The following is an 18,020-nucleotide window of genomic DNA, read 5'->3' on the forward strand; positions in this document are numbered from 1 at the left end:
GCTAATTCTTGTGCCGTTTAAAAACAGTTTCTGTTCATCTTCAATACCTTTTCTGATTCACTGTACATTAACTATCTGGGAGGTGGGTACAAATCATTTCCATTGCAGCTTCAGTATAACATATGAAAACTGAATTGAAACTTCAAAGTGTAGAAAACTGAAAAGTCTCAGAGTCTATTTTAAGCAAGAATGTATTTAGTGAATATATCACTAACATACTTTACTGTATAACAGTAAGTTGCTAATTACTAGCCTAAATTATGCAGTTTTTATTTTTATCTTCATGTTAAATTATAATTTTTATAAGTATCTCTATACCAGCATTGTGCAACAGACTGTGATGATGGAAATGTTCCTGTTCAATACATTAGCCACAAGCCATATATTAACTATTGAGCACTTGAAATACGGCTAATACAACTAAAAAGATGAATTTTACATTTCATTTAATTTTAATTAATTTAAATTTACATATTCATACGTGGCTAGTGGTACTCTACAAATGACACTATTATTTACCTTAAGGATGTCTTTCGTTAAATATTTCATACTTACCGTATATAAACATGCAGAATGGCTGATAAAATAATGCATGCGGAAAAGAAAAATTTAATCAAAAGAAAATTAAGTGCTCTTGTATTTTAATTTAATTAAGAGAGTATCACTATAGGCCAGGCATGGTGGTTCACACCTGTAATCCCAGCACTTTGGGAGGCCGAGGAGGGTGGGTCACCCTGAGGTTAGGAGTTCGAGACCAACCTGGCTAATATGGTGAAACCCCATCTCTACTAAAAATATAAAAAATTAGCTGGATGTGGTGGCTGGTGCCTGTAATCTCTGCTACTGGAGGTGCTAAGGCAGAAGAATTGCTTGAGCCTGGCAGGTGGAGGTTGCAGTGGGCCGAGATTGCGCCACTGCACTCCAGCCTGGGCAACAGAGCGAGACTCCATCTCAAAAAAGATAGCATCATTATGACTTTCATACACATTAGTAAATTTAAACAATCGGGTCTATCTTCTGTCTAAAATTTTTAAATATTCCTTGCACTGGCAAGACTGTTCTTTCATATACTGTAATTCTTAGGCTACGGATGTTTAAAGTGATTAGGTTTATCTTTACCAGAGGTATGTACATACCTAGGGCTATTACATACCTCTACGCCATGAGGTATGTAATAGTTCAATGGAATTTCTTTGTAGTTTGATTGAGAGGTGAAATACAAGAATTCTCTTAAGGGAGGGAATTGCTAGGCACAGCCAGCCTAAAGAATACTGAACCCTGGGAGGCCGAGGTGGGAGGATTGCTTGAGCCTAGGAATTCAGGACCAACCTACGCAACAAAGTGACACCCTGTCTCTACAAAAAATTAAAAAAAAAAATTGCCAGGTGTGGTGATGCACCTGTAGTGCTAGCTTCAAGGGAGGCTGATGCAGAAAGATTGCTTGGGCCCAGGAGGTCAAGGACACAGTGAGCCAAGATTGTGCCATTGTACTCTAGCCTGGGCAACACAGGGTACTGTCTTGGAAAAAATAAAAATAAAAAAATAAAAGAATATTGATATATTTCATTTAGAGAAAAGCTTCTGCAATTTTGAGGATAAAAAGAAGCTAACATGGATAAAAAATTATTGGCATTAATAGTCAACAAGTGGAAGTAACCCAAAACCTAATGGTAGATACATTTTTTAAAAGTATAAGGCCGGGCGCAGTGGCTCAAGCCTGTAATCCCAGCACTTTGGGAGGCCGAGACGGGCGGATCACGAGGTCAGGAGATTGAGACCATCCTGGCTAACCCCGTGAAACCCCGTCTCTACTAAAAAATACAAAAAACTAGCCAGGTGAGGTGGCGGGCACCTGTAGTCCCAGCTACTCGGGAGGCTGAGGCAGGAGAATGGCGTGAACCCGGGAGGCGGAGCTTGCAGTGAGCCGAAATCCGGCCACTGCACTCCAGCCTGGGCGACAGAGCGAGACTCCATCTCAAAAAAAAAAAAAAAAAAAAAAAACAGTATAATTTTCCTCATTATGTTTGAATTTTCTTATAGTAAACGTACTAGAGTGTATGGTGTATATACATCTATTAAAGAAAAACTCAAATCACCTAATCAGAAAGTAATTTTATAACAGAACTCAGTCCACATATTAGTAAATTTGAATTTCTGAAGTCAAAGTAATTTTTGGAATTTGAACTATGGTGCTAATAGTTCATGGTTGAAAATGTCCTCCTAATTGTTAAATCTAATGACCTCTAGCATTGTTATCTTAAATTACCTCTCAATATCTTTGACCATTCTTGCCTTCTACAAACATCACTCTGGTTTCCTCTCACTTCTGTGGGCACTCCTCAATCTCTTTTAAAGTGTCTACTTTTTCTTTAAATTCTGTTTTTAGGAGGTTACTCCCCTATACATAATCCCTTTGGGACTTCTTTGAAAACCCTGGGCTTCCAATATTGCTTATTATAATGTCACACATATAATGTCAAGTCAAAACGTTTTTTACAAGATCCAGACCTTCCCTCTAACTGCTTACTAGTCATTTTCAGTTCAAGGTCCTCAGGTTTAATTTTTTAAAAACAGAACGCTTTCATCTAAAGAAATGTGCCTTTTTTCCTGTTCTCCCTGTCTTAGTGAATGGCATCACCAACTGCCCAGATATCTTATCTCCCACTCCCACTTTATTTAGGTAACTCATTATGTCCCTTTGATTCCACCTCCTAAATATCTTGCTTGGTGCCTTTCCTCTTATCCCACTGGTACTTACCAATAAATTACTGCAGAACTCTTTTACCTGAATCCCTTGTCTCTAACCTCCCACTCTCCAAATCCTTCCTCTATCCAGCTATCAAAATTACATTTATAAAAGTAAATCTAATAATTTCACTCCCCAATTCTCAATAGCTCCCTGTAGAGTTCAAGATAGAATTCAAACTCTTCAGTTTTGAGTAAAAAGCCCTGTTAGCTCCCCATGTTACTCTGCCCCTCCCCTGTGTTCCATGTTCAACTGAATTTGAAAGTGAAAGCTCTGTGCAGTCCCAAGACCTTTCATAGTGAGCTTCTCAGCAACCACTTCCCCCAGGAAAACACCCATAGAATTCCCAGCCTCCCAATTCTCATCACCTATGCTGCCCTTCACATACACCTACAGCAACTCCTAAACTTCTTCGTAGAAAATATACTTATTTTTGTCTATTTTCCCTTATAAACTGAGTTGCTTGAGTAAAGTGATTATTAGTAATCCTGGTATATCTTGTACCTTGTATGGATGCCTGAAACTTTAGTAAATGTTCAGCAAACATTAATAGGTAGCAGTGGCACAATACAAACTTTTTCTGGTGAAGTTTTATCAAGAGGCCAATAGCCATATTAGAAATCTGACATAAAATTCATTGGGAATTTTCTGATTACTTAGTAATATGAATACAATCTGGTCGACCGTGGTGATGGCTCACCCCTGTAATTCCAGCACTGCGGGAGGCCGAGGAGGGTGGACCACCTGAAGTCAGAAGTTTGAGACCAGCCTGGCCAACATGGTGAAACCCTGTCTCTGGTAAAAATACAAAATTAACCAGGCATGGTGGCACATGCCTGTAATCCCAGCTACTCAGGAGGCTGAGGCAGGATAATTACTTGAACTTGGGAGGTGGATGTTGCAGTGAGCTGAGATCGCACCACTGCACTCCAGCCTGGGCAACAAGAAACTGTCTCAAAAAAAAAAAAAAAAAAAAAGAACACAATCCATTTAATATAAAATAAATCAGACTAGAATTGCAATAAGCAATTCATAGGATCAGTTTCAATATTCATCTCCTCACTTTGAAAGTTAAGCCGTTCACCACCACTGTTAGATGTTCCACCTTATTTCCTCAGAAGAACACCCTTGGTTAAGGAGATCACCTTAAGCTAATGGCTCTTAGACCGAGAATCACTTGTGGAGATTTGTACACACAAGCACACTTTTATGTGTGTATGTATTTATCAACGTCTAGGCTTCATACTTGAAGACTTCAACTTATAATCATAATATAACTGGTAAGGTATAGGTATCTGTATTTTTTTTTTTAATTCTGTAGACACCACTGTGCACAGTTTAAGAGGCACTGATTTATGTATTTATTTATTTTATTTTATTTTTTTGAGACAGAGTTTTTGCTCTCTTGCCCAGGCTGGAGTGCAATGGTGCGGTCTCAGCTCACTGCTACCTCTGCCTGCTGTGTTCAAGTGATTCTCTTGCCTCAGCCTCCCAAGTAGCTGGGATGTCAAGTGCCTGCCACCTTGCCTGGCTAATTTTTGTATTTTTAGTAGAGACGAGGTTTCACCATGTTGGCCAGGCTGGTCCTGAACTCTTAACCTCAGGTGATTCTCCCACTTCATCCTTCCAAAGTGCTAGGATTACAGGTGTGAGCCACCACACCCAGCCAGAAGCACTAATTTCAACAACAAAGTGCTTAATATTCCATTTTCACACTATGAAAACAAAGTTCAAAGTTTTAATAATATCTAAATGAACAGGGAATTGCAGAAGGCAAATTTTATTTTGTGTAGGAGGGTACCTCTAAACACAAAAATGAAAAGTTAATGAAACACAACTTTTTGCATGAATTATTTAGAAGTACTAAGGAATATGAATATTTTGAATCACAGATTCAGTTCAGGCCAACTGGTGCAAACTACAGGTGTGCTCCCCATTAAGACTACAGAACTAGAAAGTGCAAAAAAACAGGCACTAATAATTTAATTGCCTTATAAAACAATGTTAACAACATCCTTTCCTTTACCAAAATGCCACTACAACTAAAATGACTGCTTTGTGAATGAAAACATAAGAATGCTTCACCTTCTATAAAGGTATTTTAAAATATAAAAGAAGGTAATGATATGATGACAGCTATAAAGAAATTATCCTAACTATATCAAGAAAATGTAGGCCGGGAGTGGTGGCTGACGCCTGTAACCCCAGCACTTTGGGAGGCCGAGGCGGGTGGATCACCTGAGGTCAGGAGTTTGAGACTAGCCTGACAACATGAAGAAAACTTGTCTCTACTAAAAATACAAAAATTAGCCAGGCGTGCGGCGGGCGCCTGTGATCCCAGCTAATGGGGTGGTTGAAGCAGGAGAATCCCTTGAAACCGGGACGCAGAGGTTGCAGTGAGCCGAGATGGCGGCACTGCACTCCAGCCTGGGCAACAAGAGCAAAACTCCGTCTCATTAAAAAAAAAACAAAAAAAACAAAAAAACCCAAAAAAAACCCAAAAGTATATTTTCTAATCTCTCAAATAGACTCCTTCAGCTTGGACTGCATGGGCTGACAATACGGGAGGGTAGGCAGAGTGGGCTATGAAGCTGACTAGGAAGATCAAAAAGAAACAGAAAAGATATTACAGCACAGGAAAAGCATAACGTACTGATTTAGAACGCAGACTGGAGGAGGAGACTACAAATTGGGCCCAAGAACAAGAGAGAAAGGAAAGTCAAACATTAGAAATCTTAGTGGCAAGAGCAGACATCTGAGAAGTAGATGAAAGCAAATGGTTGTCAACACAGCATTCTTTGATGAACGATTCCTACCCCTCATCTTATTATATTTGAAGGGCAGGGGATGTTAATTTGGAATCAACCCCATATCCACTAGGAAAAGGTGCCAGATTCTAGTGATGAGTTTTTTTTTTTTTGAGACGGAGTCTCGCTCTGTCGCCCAGGCTGGAGTGCAGCGGCCGGATCGCAGCTCACTGCAAGCTCCGCCTCCCGGGTTCCCGCCATTCTCCTGCCTCAGCCTCCCGAGTAGCTGCGACTACAGGCGCCGCCACTGCGCCCCGCTAATTTTTGTATTTTTAGTAGAGATGGGGTTTCACTGTGTTAGCCAGGATGGTCTCAATCTCTTGACCTCGTGATTCGCCTGCCTCAGCCTCCCGAAGGGCTGGGATTAAAGGCGTGAGCCACCGCGCCCGGCCAATGAGTTATGCTCTAAATGTTACTCACAATAAACACTAGACCTGCTTCTTCTAGATACCAAACGGTCCCATCCCCTTGTCCCCAGCGTATGGTACCCTCCCTAAAGCTCTAAATTTTACTTTAATTACCTTTCACCAAGTTGGATTCTATTTGTTCCTACCTCTCCAATTTATAAATTTTGAATTTTTTCCCCCCCTCCGAGATGGAGTTTTGCTCTGTCACCCAGGCTGGAGTGCAATGGCACCATCTCGGCTCACTGCAACCTTCCCCTCCCGTGTTCAAGCGATTCTCCCACCTCAGCCTCCCGAGTAGCTGGGATTACAGGCATGCACCACCACGCCCAGCTAATTTTGTATTTTTAGTAGAGACGGGGTTTCTCCATGTTGGTCAGGCTGGTCTTGAACTCCGGACCTCAGGTGATCTGCCTGTCTCGGCCTCCCAAACTGCTAGGATTACAGGCATGAGCCACTGTGCCCGGCCCTAAATTTTGAATTATTGATTCTTTACAGTAGATCCTTAACATTGCGGAATTTGTTGTACACCACTTAGAATCATAGGATAAAGGCTAAGTGAGGTGGCTCATGCCTATCATTTCAGTGCTTTGGGAGGCCGAGACAGGAGGATCGATTGAGCCCAGGAGTTTGGGGCTGCAGTAGGCTACGATTATGCCACTGCACTCCAGCCTGGGCGACAGAGTGAGAGGGAGGGAGTGAGAAAGGAAGGAAGGAGTCATAGGGTAAAACTTCAAGGAAGGGCTTTTATTTTTTACTAAATGGCCCAACATATAATTCCTTATGTAGGTAAAGAAGGGTAGGGGGATAGTGGAAGTGGAATGTAGTAAGATATAAAATTTAGAACGAATAATTTACTCCTGGATTAGATACTAAAGGGTAGAACCTCTGGATTAGAGAAACAACATAAGCGTCACTAAATAGCTCTTTAGCTTAAAAAACAGAAACAAAATTCAACTTACCATACTGATTTATTTATTTATTTATTTATTTATTTGAGACGGAGTCTTGCTCTGTCACCCAGGCTGGAGTGCAGTGGGGTGATCTCAGCTCACTGCAACCTCCGCCTCCTGGGTTCAAGCGATTCTCCTGCCTCAGCCTCCTAAATAGCTGGGACTACAGCTGCGTGCCACCAGGCCTGGCTCATTTTGTATTTTTTTTAAAGTAGAGACAGGGTTTCACCATGATGGCGAGGCTGGTCTCGAACTCCTGATCTCGTGATCCACCTGCCTCAGCCTCCCAAAGTATTGGGATTACAGGCAGGAGCCACCACGCCCGGTCATCATTCCTCTTTAAAAGTAGATACCACACACACACACGCCCTACCCCCGAAAGGAATAACTCAATGTCATCTGTGTCAATGTAGTTAGCTAGCTGTTTACAGAAACACCTACTTCACCAAAACTACTGGAGTGAAAAACAGTATGTTCATTTTTTAACTGTCTTTTTTAATATAACAGTGATAGGTTGGAAAATATTTCAATAGTACATTCAGAAAATGTAAAACTGAAACATAATTAGCCTCAATTAATTTAAGAGTACTTTAGTCAGACACACACAAATGCTAGTATCTGCAATTTACTTTGAAATGCATCAAAATACAAGATACACTGATAAATGGAATGATGAATAAACGGCTAGGTATGTGATAAAACTGGTACTGTGTTACTGGTAGAATCAACATGGTGAGTATATGAGTGGTCACTGTCAAATTCTTTCAACTTTCCTGTATATCTGAGAATTTCCATTTTAAAAAAAGAAAAAATCTAGAATAACCACCCCACCAAAACAGAGAGCTCCTTGCATCTCACACTCACCCTCAAAAATGTATCTCCCAATTTAATTCTAGTGAAAAGAGGAAATTAAAAAACAAATAGTTTAGAAAGTAAAAACTTTGGGCCAGGCGTCGTGGCTCACACTTGTAATCCCAGCACTTTGGGAGTCTTGGGGCACGCAGATAGCTTGAGCTCAGGAACTTGAGACCAGCCTGGGCAACACGGTGAAACCCCATCTTTACCCAAAATATGAAAAAATTAACTGCGCGTGGGGGCGCATGCCCTGTATTCCCAATTACTTGGGGAACTCAGGCAGGAGGATCACTTGAGCCCAAGAGATCCAGGCTGGAGTGAGCGGAGATCCCCCCTACTGCACTCCAGTCTGGAGGACAAAGTGAAACAAAAGAAAAAAAAGAAAAAAAAGATAGTAAAAAGAAAAAAGAAAAAAAAAGAAAGTAAAAACTCTGGGGAGTTATACAATAAACTGACACAGCAGGCTATATATGACTAAACACATTCAAAAAAACATTATCAATTAACACATTTGTATGTAAAAATTCAAATCACAAATACGACAGGCATGAATTTAATAAAATTTTGGGTAGTGAGATTATTTCATAAGAAAAAGGAAATGAGAAATTTGATTATACACATGTTAAAATCTTTGTTGGGTAAAAATAACAAATTTAAAAGGCAATGACAATCTGGGAAAAATTTTTTACAGTATCTATTACACAAAAGCTGTTACAAGTGAGGGTAGCAGGGTGATACAACAGAAGTATGGTGATCCTAGAATCTGTCACAAGTGAATATAATGATGGACAATCCTTTAGAAAAACAAGCAAAAGGAACACACACAAGCAATTCAGATCGGAAATACAATGGCCAATAAGCATATTTTTTAAAAATATTAAGTGTTACTGGTAAGAGAAATTTAAATAAGGTTTTTTTTGGTTATTGTTTATCAAAGTGGCAAAACTGTCCAGATTGGGTGGCTCATGCCTGTAATCCCACCACTTTGGGAGGCTGAGACAGGACGACTGCTAGAGCCCAGGAGTTTGAGACCAGCCTAGGCAATAAAATGAGACCTTGTCTCTGTGAAAAATAAAAAAAACTTGGCCAGTGTGGTGGGTGGCTCACGCCTGTAATCCCAGCACTTTGGGAGGCTGAGGTGAGCAGATCATGAGGTCAGGAGTTCGAGACCAGCCTGACCAACATGGTGAAACCCCATCTCTACTAAAAATACAAAAATTAGCCAGGTGTGGTGGTGGGCGCCTGTAATCCCAGCTACTCAGGAGGCTGAAGCAGGAGAATCGCTTGAACCTGGGAGTCAGAAGTTGCAGTGAACCGAGATCGCGCCATTGCAATCCAGCCTGGGCAACAGAGCGAGACTCCGTCTCAAATAAAATAAAATAAAATAAAATAACTTAGATGTGCATGGCGGCCCATGCCTACAGTCCCAGCTACCTGGGAGGCTGAGTGGGTAGGATCCCTTGACTCCAGGAGGTAAAGGCTGTAGCAAACCATGATCACACCACTCCACTCTAGCCGGGGCAACAGAGCAGGACCTTGCCTCAAAAAAAAGAAAAAAGAAAGCAAATTTTTAAAAAGATATGCAATATTCAGCACTGATGAAGGGTTGAAGGAACACACAGTTTCATATGCCAGTGGTAGAAGAATAAACTGATATAAACTGGAGGGGGTAATTTTATTGAAGTTAGAAAAGGTTTAATTAGTAGAATTCTGCATTTGTATCTGCATTGTATTTTAACCATAATTTGTTGAAATCAAAGAAAAACATTGATTTGCACAGAAATTCAGAGTTAGAAATGTCCATTACAGTGTTGTTTATTTTTTTATTTTTTATTTTTTGAAACAGAGTCTCTCTCTGCTGCCCAGGCTGGAGTGCAGTGGAGCAATCTCAGTTCACTGCAACTTCTGCCTCCTGGAATCAAGCAATTCGCCTGCTCAGCCTCCCGAGTAGCTGGGATTACAGGTATGCACCACCAAGCCCAGCTAATTTTTGTATTTTTAGTAGAGACGGGGTTTCCCCATGTTGGCCAGGCTGGTTTTGAACTCTTGACCTCAAGTGATCTGCCAGTCTCGGTCTCCCAAAGTGCTGGGATACAGGCATGAGCCACTGCGCCCGGCCTGTTGTTTACAATTTTAAAAATGCAATTTAAAAAATATCTTTAATTTTCATAAATTGTATGTAAGTAGATGATATGTTTCAGAAGACACACTCTATACCACCGTTAAAAGTTGGAGCCGAAAAGTTTAACTTCATGATAAAATGTTACCAAATTAAACTGGACTAGACAAGATTATATAACACGGCTACTGGCTAGTGGGATTATAATAGTACTTCATGGTAGAAAATCTTGTTTTCTAAATTTTCTGCCATGTATTAGGATTAGATTTTTAATATAAAAAAGTATTAAAAAATAAAAGGGCCTTCAATTTGCAATGCATTATATACATTTCTTTTTATCCAAGGAGAAGTATGTAATGACCAACCATAGCAAATCATATTATATAAGGTTTGCAAGATACCTAAATGTTGTGCAGGTATAGCCCCACTGCCTCCAAAAGCTGACTGCAGAAAGTCCTGTATTTGCGATGCTCCTTTTTCACCAAAATAAGTATTTTGCACTTAACCCCTATTATCATCAAGGGGACTCATTTCTCCTACCCTCCTGTTTCCTCAAATCAGTTTCTAGCTGGCTGCCAACCGTTCAAAACCCCTAACCAGTCCCTAAGCTTTGAATGTGCACTTTTTCTATTCCGTGTAACGTGACAAACCAGTACTGAGTTGAACACCTTCCAGAAAAAAGTTGGTTAAAAGAAGAAAGTCTTCCTGGCCGGCCTAGGGAAAAAACCGTAAGCAAGTCTTTTACATTGCTCACTTTTCCACCTAAAGTCTCTTTATCTGGACAGTTTAGAATTAAAGGATGAATTCAGGATTGGGGAAAAAAGCTATTATCTTAAAACTTGTTTTTTTTTTTTTTTTTTTGAGATGGAGTCTCACCCTGTTGCCCAGGCTGGAGTACGGTGATGTAATCCTGGCTCACTACAACCTCCTTCTCTTGGGCTCAAGCGATTCTCCTTCCTCAGCCTCCTGAGTAGCTGGGATTAGAGGCCTGCGCCACCACCCCTGGCTAATTTTTGTATTTTTGGTAGAGACAGGGTTTCACCATGTTGGCCAGGCTGGTCTCGAACTCCTGACCTCAGGTGTTCCACCCGCCTCGGCCTCCCGAAGTGCTGAGATGACAGGTGTGAGTCACTGCGCCCGGCCTGGTTGTTTTTATCCTCTTTCTAGCATCAAGCCCTTTCCTCTACCCTCAAGAATATTATAAAATGATGTGCAAAACTGCCTATGGGGATAGAATGCAGAGGAAGTAAAAAAAACATTCCTACAGACTCAAAATGAAAAATATTTTTATTTGCCAACATACATAGTTCTTCAAATCTAACACCATCAAGTTGGTACCACACTTGGGGCAGTAAGGGAAGGAGACCCCTACCTGCAGTTATATCTTTCATTTGGCTTTTACATCCACCTCATTTGGCTACCACAATAAAGCTCTGAGGTAGCTGGCCTATCACTAGCTTCCTGAAAAATTCTTCCCATGCAACAGCATCGCTTCTCTTGTTCAAACATAGAGGCAGCAGCAGCGGCCATACCCATCCACGTAGGAAACAGCATTGGCCTCTTCATGAGTAAAACTTTGTTCAGGGCTTTAGATTTCATAGTTTCCAGGGGAGAATAACTGTGAACATTCATGTTGATAAACCAGATGGAAGAAAGGAAATTGCTTTCTCAGAGACCATTCAGAAAGAAAGAGGATACTGCCTGATTTCTTAGGAAGTATTTAGGTGATTAAAGGTGATACAGGTCACTCCTTATCTCTAAAAATACTTCCTTTACTTGGCTTGTGGGACAATATACTCTTCAGTTTCCTCACACCTCACTGGCCACTTTTCAATCCTCCTCGATGGCACCTTCTCTTTTGCTCAGCTTTTCATGTGGAAAGTACAAGTTCTCAATTTCTGGATCTCTTCTCCGTCTAACTCCCTACCCAAGAGATCCCTTTAAGTCTACTGGTGATGCTTAACATTTAACTATCTTCAGTCCAAACCTCTCCTCTGAATTCTTGACTCACATCTCCAACTGCCTACCTGAGGTGTCCTCTTGGGTGTTTAACAGACACTTCAAACTAACATGTCCAAAACGTTTGACTCTCTAAAGCCAGAACCTAATAACTTTCACTAATGCCACTACTGTCGCTCTACTCTAAACCATTAACGTCTCTTAAACCAGATCATTCCAGTCATTTCCTCGCTTATCTCATGGTTCCCAGTGGCTTAAAGAATACCCAGAGCCATTCTTTAAAAATATAAACCATCTTTTGGGCTGTGCTCAAAATCCTCCAATGAACACTCACAGTACTTAAAATCAACCAATAAAATCTCTACGCAACCTCATTTCCTCCTATAAGCACCTTTTCCTCACTCACCTTCAGCCACAGTGTTCTCCAAATTCACTTATCCCGTTCCTGCCTCAAAACCACTGCACCAGAGTAGAATACTCTCCACTCAGATACCTACAGGCTTGCTTCCTTACCTAATGCAAGCTCTCTGCTAAATGTCACCTCAGAAAGAGGGATTCCCTAACCACTCTAAAACAGTTCTCAAGGTGTAGCATAGTGGATAAAGAGGCTATTTTTTTGTGTCATATAGGGGACACAAAATATATATTTATATTTGCTTGAGGTGAAGAAAAATTCATGGCCAGGCATGTTGGTTCATGCCTGTAATACCAGAACTTTGGGAGGCTGAGGAAAGAGGATCACTTAAGCTCAGGAGTTCAAGACCAGCCTTGGCAACATAGTGAGACCCCATCTCTACAAGAAATTAGCTGGGCATGGTGGCACATACTTGTAGTCCCAGCTACTCAACAGGCTGAGGTGGGAGGATCGCTTAAGCCCAGCAGGTCGAGGCTGCAATGAGCTGTGATCCTGCCACTGCATCCCAGCCTAGGTGACAGAACAAGACTCTGTCTCAAAAAAAAAAAAAAAAAAAGTTCACTGAAGAATACGTAAGAAATAATAAAAATAGCTACTTACTGGATTGGCAAAAGTGGTAACTCAGCAGATAAGATGTAGGGTGAAGAGGTTTTTCATATTATTTCTTTTCAACATATTATTTGAAAACTACCTGAATGAACACTTGAAAATAAATTTAAAAGAGCAGTCCTCCATCACTATCTCTTTACCTTGATTAATTTTTCTTCATCGCATCTATCCTTACGTGACTTTATATCATAAAAGAATTATCCATATCCTCCACTATATGTAAACTTCATCTAATTCCTTTACTACTGGAGGATATAATGGTGTTCTCTTTAATTTAAAAAACAAAAAAAGGTCAGGTGCCGTGGCTCACACCAGTAATCCCAGCACTTTGCGAGGCCTAGGCAGTGGATCATGAGGTCAGGAGATCAAGATCATCCTGGCCAACATGCTGAAACCTTGTTTTTACTAAAATACAAAAAATTAGCCAGGCATGCCTGTAGTCCCAGCTACTCGGGAGGCTGAGGCAGGCGAATAGCTTGAATCCAGGAGGCAGACGTTGCAGTGAGCTGAGACTGCGCCACTGCACTCCAGCCTGGAGACAGAGCAAGACTCCGTCTCAAAAAAACAAAAACAAAAACAAACAAACAAAAAACCCCAAAAAACAAACAAACAAAAGCCATCCAAATGGTTTTCATTATTTTTGTGTCACCTTTCTTCCCAGCATCTTTTATTTACGTAACATGTATTCTATTTATAAATGTGCACGGCTTCGTCCTTGGCTATATTAAGTATATGGCCAGGATGAAGACATAAGAGTTTGGCCTGTTAAATTTATAAATGTCAAAAAGCCAGGAAGGAAAGCTAATCCCTTGGATGAACGAATCATGATTCAAGAAGATCCCAAGTTTTAACTATGGCTACGTTCACGGAGATGAAATTTAATAGGGTGCAATGGTAAAATACTGCTTTAAAAACATCATCAGTGTGTATATACACAATGGGACAGATCTAGCTACGTGTAAAAATGTTGATTTATGTTGACTACGTCAGTGGTTTCCAGACCAATTTTCTAGAAAACAAAGTAAGAATCAACATAAGGCTGCCAACTTTTTATTGGTTAATTAGGAACAATAAAAGAAAACAAAACCCCATGACCAACATCAAAAGAAACTTAACACCTATCATTAACAGGTGTTACTAACACTATCATTTAATAAAGGCCATTTATGAACATTAGAAAAGGAGATAAAATCTCAAAAAATAATCCCTTGAATTACATAACTATAACTTGAGAAGCCATGTAACGTTTCTCTCTCTCTCTCTGTTTTTTTGCTTTGAATTAGCAGAGATTACTGTTGTTAAAGAGTTGATACAATTTTAGACTTTAAACACAAGTGTGTATGGCTTGAAATAAGAAAAGGGACAATTTCACTGCACTTTGCATTCAGACCCTAACTGCAGAATTAAATATGGAAACAAGCTCAGAACACAAAGAATGGCACTGACAGAACTGACTGAATCCAACTTAGAGATGTGAGGGATGGCAAAGGAAATTACATGAAGTTGGAGGTGTTGTTAACATTTAGACAAGAGAAAATCTAGTTAATACACTGAGAAAAACCTTACTTCATCTTACTTCTAAAGACTGAATTGCAACCAATGGGAAGAAGTTATATAGTAAAAGCAGCTACTAGCTCAATTTAAGTAAGATCTTCCTATTACACTTTTTGGAAGCTAAACAGGCTTTTCTATGTCCAGGGAAGGGTTTGTGGAGAAGTTGGACCTAATAACATCTCAGAGATATTAGTAGTGGGTGGCACATTGTATGAGCTGACTTCTAAAGTTCCCTTGAATTCTAAAATTGTATGAACCAGAGTAAGGAAACAAGTGGTACTCTTTAACTTACTAAGATGAGTAGAAAGAATTTTGGCTTTAGCCAGAAAGACAAAGGTTCAATTATAGGCCCTATCAGTTAGGAATGTGTAACACAGAGGCAAAGTTATTCACTAACTTTATGCTTCAAATTTTTTCAATGTGTAAAACTAATACCTTAATTTAGAAATTTGTTGCATAAATTAAATACACACACATCACAGACACACTTCCTGGCACTTAGGAGATGTTCAATATTTAGTAGGTATTATTCAACTATTCAATAAATATTGTGTTTCAAAGGGTAATATTTTCTATATCATTTATTAATTATGGATATACCTAAAAAATGACTTGTTCTCTGCTATGTGTCATTTGTTTTTCAGACCTCAACAATGCATGCTTGGGATTCTTCTCCACTTCTATACTTTGTCACAATCCCTGTTTGTATGTAAGTAGATTTTATGAGGTTTTCTTTAACTTTGCTTTTGCTGTTTTGTTTCTGCACCTTTATTTGATACAAAAGTGGGCTTTACCGGTAACACACATTGGCTATGTCACTGGCTTTGGCTAAAACATTTCTGCTAAACTGTACAATATATCCAGTTTAATCAACCACACTACCAGACAGATGTTTTTTCTCTCTCACAGTGGCTAACTCACTGCTGAACAATCCTTCATGAAATATTTGAGTAAGTAAATCAAAACCTAGGGTATTTGATTAGAAATTTTGGTTATTAATGAGATAAAGATGGTCTGATATTTCTTCCCATCAAAAGTATCCCATTTCTTAATGAAACAGATCAATATTGAATGCTTCAGTCAATATTATCTACTCACCAAGCATTCTTCAAATGGCATGTAACTGCTCTTTTGTTATACTTCCAGAATAATTTGCAACTGTACAGATATTTTAGTTAGCAATTAAATATCAGGTTGTCTGTCAGATACTTAGTTGAAAAGTACACTGCTTAACATCCCAGTGTTTGGGACAGATAAGAAAGAAAAGTCTTTACATATTAATTAGTATAGAAAAAATATTTTTCAGGAATAGAATTTTGTGGAATAAAAAAATTTTGACAAAAAAACTTAAGCATATACAATATTTAGTACTAGATGAGCATTATCTAATTGCAATCAGATACAATAATAAAACTAGTTCTTTTTTTCAGTAGATAAGAAGGAACAAGAAACTGATACTTAGAACAAATCAAACAAATCACGAAGCACAGAATTTTAAAAAGTACCATAGCAGCATTAATATGCAGAATGTATGCTAAGGTTTACAGTATAAATTTCACTATTCTAATGTTAAAATAGGGAACAGGCAGATTATTTCCATACAAAATAATCTCAGAACACAATGCAATTTACCAGTAAAATACATTTAAAGCATGATTGAATATAATTCCACACAATGAAATTTAGTTACACATTTTTTAAAGTTGAAATTTAAGATAAATAATAAATCCTTTAAAGAAGTCTATTAAAATGCAACATAAAATTAAACGATTAAAATTATAAGGCAAGAAAAGAGCACTTTATGGCAAAATCAACCCAATAAAAAACAAAGTTAATATATCTTAAAATGTAAATTCTAATTTAAGTTGAAAGTAATCACTAATAACTCGTTAATGATTACAACTCATTAACTGTGGTAAAATAAACATCACAGGCTCTTATGCAGAAATTTTATTTTTAACACAGCCTATAGAGTTGATCATCATATTATTATAAAATACTATTGATTTTCAAGAAATAATACTAAAACCTACCATTAAGTAGTAGGGAAAACACTGCAACACTTCGTTTTTATGAAAAGCACATGTTAGGACATCTTTCCTCATTTAGTAAGTTACTTTATACAACTAAAGGTCCATTTCAGAAGAATTACTACTTTTACATCGCAGAGGCAAGAACTTGATTAATAACGGTGAGAATCAAGTTCAGTGATAGTCACAGCCTGCTCAAGGAGAGCGTAAAGAAGCTTTCCATACATTTTCACAGGGTAAAAGGGCTAGGGGGACACAGGAAAGATCACTCTGCAGAATGGACCTTGAGTTTCATTTGGCTCGGCCTTCCATTAACAGTCTGGCTTGGGCAGACAAGTCAGTTAACTTTCTGAGTTTTAGTGTCTTCCTCTGTCAAGTGCACTTGGGCTCTTCTGTGTTACCTACAAAGTTAGGAAGAGCTAAAGGCAGCCCTAGTTTTACTTTTTAAAAAATAATGACAGAAAAATACGTAACTTGCTATTCATCAGTGTACTGTTTCCAGAGCTGAATTCCTAAGTCTCTGAAGCATACCCAGTTAGGGTTATACCAGTGAAGATCCAGATACTATAGTCAAAATGTCACTCTCTCCTCTCCCATTATTCCTCCACCTGCTCCTCCCCATCCTGCTTTATCCTCTCTTCTGGTGTGTTTTAAGAAGCAACGCCAGCAAACGGCTGTATGCATTGTAAACTTGAGCATGAAATCGTTTTAAAAGATGCATTTTCAATCAAATGTATCATCTGCTTCGCCAAATTCCTCCCAAATGGCTAAATTTTCATTAATACAATAAAAATGAGGTAACAACTTCGGAAACAGAAATGAACTGGGCCAGTTGTTTTGTTTGTTCTACTTGCTTAAAAAATAAAACGGAAAGATGTATCTATTCCCTCAAGAACATAAATGCATTACCCGCCCATTGAAAAAACAATTCTGCTGGTTCATTTCCCTGACACAACAGCTTCGTTGTCAGGCCCTCTCCAGCCCAGGCTCCAATGTCACCTAGTAATTTTATATTGATCACCTTGGCGGTGCTTGGACTCCAGCAGGCATAGTCCCTGTCTCCCTTACATTCCTCAAAAATAAATTAAATAAATAAATAAAACTCTACGAAACGCCACCGAACAGAGATTCTGTGACTTAGTAGACAAATCCCACGTCTTCCCGCCCTGTGTTAGGCAGCTGCAAATGTTATTTTTTCATCGCTTGCATAAAATGGAAGCGAAACGTACCAAAACCCTATATTTGAATCCTAGGACAATGAAGCCGACAGGAAGCCACTCTCTCCTCCCCCGGGTTTACTACGGAGCCAGAGCCTCCGCGGGGTGCAGTCGCCTGGCAGGGTGCATGACAGCGCGTCTTCCACGCCCTCCCAACGCGTCCAAAAGGCTCCTCGCCTGACCTCGCCAACCGCCTCACACCTCAAAACCAACCACACAAAAGGGATCGGCCCGCGGAACTGCTCCAATCGGGGAAAAATCCCTTCCCCAGCGACAGCGCAGCCATTCCCTCCAATGCTCCGCCCGCACCCCTCGCAAACTGCTACGGCGGAAGGGGGAGGGCTGCACAAAG

At 39.6% G+C, this 18,020-nt stretch overlaps 1 protein-coding gene across 1 annotated transcript in view; it reads right to left on the bottom strand.

Moving 5' to 3' along the window:
- Positions 1 to 17,800, bottom strand: part of CEP170 (centrosomal protein 170kDa) — a 130,578-nt gene extending 112,778 nt beyond the window's left edge. Inside the window, exon 1 of the mRNA XM_011981154.1 lies at positions 17,681 to 17,800. The gene's annotated coding sequence lies outside the window, so the exon portion shown is untranslated. The remainder of the gene's footprint in view (positions 1 to 17,680) is intronic.
- Between the last annotated feature and the right edge of the window lie 220 nt (positions 17,801 to 18,020).

This window comes from Mandrillus leucophaeus, unplaced genomic scaffold (assembly GCF_000951045.1).
Source record: "Mandrillus leucophaeus isolate KB7577 unplaced genomic scaffold, Mleu.le_1.0 Scaffold220, whole genome shotgun sequence".
In the NCBI taxonomy this organism is placed as follows: domain Eukaryota; kingdom Metazoa; phylum Chordata; class Mammalia; order Primates; family Cercopithecidae; genus Mandrillus; species Mandrillus leucophaeus.